Genomic DNA, 3,569 nt, shown 5'->3' with positions numbered 1-3,569 from the left:
AATCTTAAAATTCATAGACATCGTAATTTTTTATACCCAGAACTCATGTTTATGTGATACACGACTCATGTCCATGGTCTTATTAGATCATCAGCTACTATACACCAACTCATGTTTACAAACAAACCGGAGCGCCCCTAGCGGACGCCACCGGCGCCGCGCATGCGCGGTGGATGGTGGGCAAGGAGCCCGCCGTCGCCCATAAACAAACCATTCAATCGCGTTGTTGTCGGCGTCGGTGGGAGTCCCCGTGCTCTTTTCCGGGTTGGAATTGTTGATTCTACGTCCTCCTAACAATGTCTGACTACTTGAGCGGCTTCAGCAAAAACTAACGAGGCGAAACTTTGCGGAAATAATGTGACGTGCGGCGATTCATTTCACGTGGACGCCACAGAATGGGCGCTAAAGCCTGACTCCCACGATGAGATTCTGCTCGCTATTTTCAGTCGCGATGTCGCTCGGACTGCAAAAGCGTGGACCGTAGCTGAGATGGCGGACATCGATACTGAAAACTGGAAGTAGAATCGGGCATTACAAGTCGGTGATGGCCACTGGTAACAATGATCAACAACTTCTTGTATCTGTTTACACTTAGCCGACTTACCCCAACCAACCTTCAAATGTGTTTTGAGGCCTGCACTTAGTTCTTATCGCAATTACCGGGTCAACGTTTGGTTTACGGGCCGCTGTCGTTTGAACGAGCTGACGACAAAAAGCAGCCAAGTTTGAAAGAGCAGACGACAGTTCGAACGCACGCGCAATGGAGTACGGGCAAGAAGCACCGCGTCCCGCGTCAACAAACCATTCGAATGTCACGTTGTAGGCGTCTGTGTAAGTCTGCATACTCTTTTTCGCGTTGGCGTTGTCAATTCTACGTCCTCATCGCAATGTCTTACCACTTGAATCGCCTGAGCGAAATTATCAAGGCTCGTTACGCCGCTAAACTTTCCGTAAATAATTTGACGTGCGGCGATTCATTCGCATGAACGCTGTAGAAATGGACGCCAAAACCATGAAGAGATTCTTGTAGCTATTTTCGGTCGCGACGTCGCTCGTGCTGCAAAAGTGTAAAAGGTAGCGGCGGTGATCGACGTCGATACTGAAAATCGGAAGCGGGAACAGACCAAGCGTAACAAGTAGGTGATGGCCACCGGTACCAATAATTAACATCTTGTATCTACTGTTTACACCGAGCCTACTTAAGCCTTTTGAGGCCTGCAATTACTTCTTATTGCAATCACCGGGTCAAAGTTTGGTCTACGGGCCGCTTTTGTTTGAACGAGCAGACGACAAAAAGCAGACAACTTTGAAAGAGCAGACGAAAGTTCGAACGATCAGGCGGCCGTGTGAATTTGAGGACGCACTGAACCCGAGGGTGGTCCGGACAACTTGGGGGTTTTCTCTCGTTCATGTTAGAACAAAGCAAATACATCTGGCGACCACAAATTGTGGCCCGCACACGCAATCGTAGTTCGACAGCGTCTGGTTTGCCCTTTTCACGGCTACTCTCCACGTTCTCGGACGAACGGAGGGTGCAAAAACACATGAAAACTGATCTTCAAACCTTTCCAGACTGTCTTGGTAAAGCCCCCATCGCAGCATTTTGACGAGAAGGCAGGTTTTTTGTCTCGTTTCTTCCAAAGGAACACAGGAATGCATGTCTGGCACGGCGACTTCTGCCCACCGCCCCAGACCGGAAGTGCGTCCGGCGCGCCACCACCGCGGCGTGACGTAGGAGAGTTGAGTTGGTGTATAGCTCTGTTTCTTCAACCCTTGTTTCTGCAATTGTTTATGCACTTGGCGCATTTCGGCCCCGGTAGCTCTCGCGCCATAAAACTGAAACCAATCAATCAATCTTCCTCGACATATCAGTACACCAGAATTGGTTGAGCTGGTCACACAGAGGACAAAGAAGTCAACCACGGAACTTCTCAGCTCCAGATCCGTCAAGGTAAACCTGCAAGTGTCAGTTTTCGAAGAAATGGTACTACAGCCATGTCGGAGATTATCGGAAAAGACTTCGGTATCTACCTCGATCACGGCAATGATGCTACAAGCCCTGCAGCTACAGCAACAGCAAATAACCCAGCAAAATGAGCTGACGCAGGGCATCGTATCCTCTATGAAACAAAAGGAGAAACCTAGATTTGAAAGAGTGAAGCCAGACATGTTTGACGGATATTTATCGATTCCGGAAGGATGGATGGACTTTTATGAGTATGCTTTAGAAAAGAACTTCTTCAACTCAGAGCAGGACCGCATCAAGAACATACGCCTTTTATTGACGGGCGTCGCAAAGAAGTGGTTTGACCTTCGCCTAGTGGACTACCTGGAAGCAAACTGGAATGATTGGAAGACAAGTTTGCTCACCAGTTTCAAGAGGAATCCCGTATAGATGGGATCAAGCTATCTTCTACAAGTATAAGACAGGTCTGATCCTCGAATATTTTTTTGAGAAGAGACAGCTCTTTCAACTTGCCGAATCTCACCTGCCAGAGTCGGCAATAATATCATTGACACTTCATGGACTTCCACGTGAAATTCAAAAACAAGTACAAGCTCGAAATTTCAAATCCGTCGAAGACTTGCTTCAGAGCTTGCAAGACATCAACATCTCCAGCAACCCCATCGACAGAGGTTTTCCACCTCGAGCTGTCGCGCCCATGACACCAAACTCCAGCCATGCCTTAGATAGAAATCTTCTACATAACGCTGTAATGCAGCGTACAACACCAAATGATGTGCGTCAGCAAAGGCGTCCGTGGGAACAGTCAAGTTACAACTCTAACCAAAACCAGGTGGTCCGCTTCACGGATGCCGAGGAGCAGTCGGGAGGTTCAGGACAAGAAACAAAAAAAACGGATAAATAAGGGTAGTCAGTCTCACCCAAAGATGCCAAATGAGATATACGCTTCTCACGCGCTCAAAGTCTTTCTGAAAATTACTGATTTAGTGGTTTTCGATGACGCTGAGCAAGTTTCTAATTAGAACCATATGTCTATTTTCATTAATTAAAAAGTTAATTAACGAATTTTAGTTAATTAGTCGACTGATCGTTATGATCAGCCCCGCATAATATGTCCTCCTGGCCGTATAACTCACCTCCACAAGCGGCATAAGTGTAACTTTCACGGCTTTTTTTAAACAAATCTGTTAAGCTTAAAAAAACATTCTGTATATATATATATATATATATATATCTTTTTTTTTTGTGTGCGTGTGTGTGCTTCTGCGCGTTATAATGCGTAACCATGCCCTCCGCAACCTTAGGCCTTGTGGATACAGTCACATTTTAAAGGGGCGGTGCAACGACTTTATGATTAAAAGCATTTGCATCTCGTAATTTTTACATTGTTTATCGTGTCCCAAAGGATAGAGAAAACACCTCCTTCGTTAAAAAATGTCGCAATTCCGCTGCATAATCGCAAAGCAAAAGTCAAGCTTTTTCCCCCACCTGCAGCCCCCAGTGGCAGCCGAAGGAACTACGGCGAAAAGATTACGTGACCTCGCTCGGCTCTAAGCTGCGGCATAACGCCCGCTAATGTCAGTGGAGAGAGAGAGGGAGCGTC

Source organism: Ixodes scapularis, unplaced genomic scaffold (assembly GCF_016920785.2).
Source record: "Ixodes scapularis isolate PalLabHiFi unplaced genomic scaffold, ASM1692078v2 PGA_scaffold3__209_contigs__length_174095766, whole genome shotgun sequence".
Classification (NCBI taxonomy): domain Eukaryota; kingdom Metazoa; phylum Arthropoda; class Arachnida; order Ixodida; family Ixodidae; genus Ixodes; species Ixodes scapularis.
The sequence above is the reverse complement of the archived record's forward strand: the minus strand, read 5'-3'. Positions refer to the sequence as shown.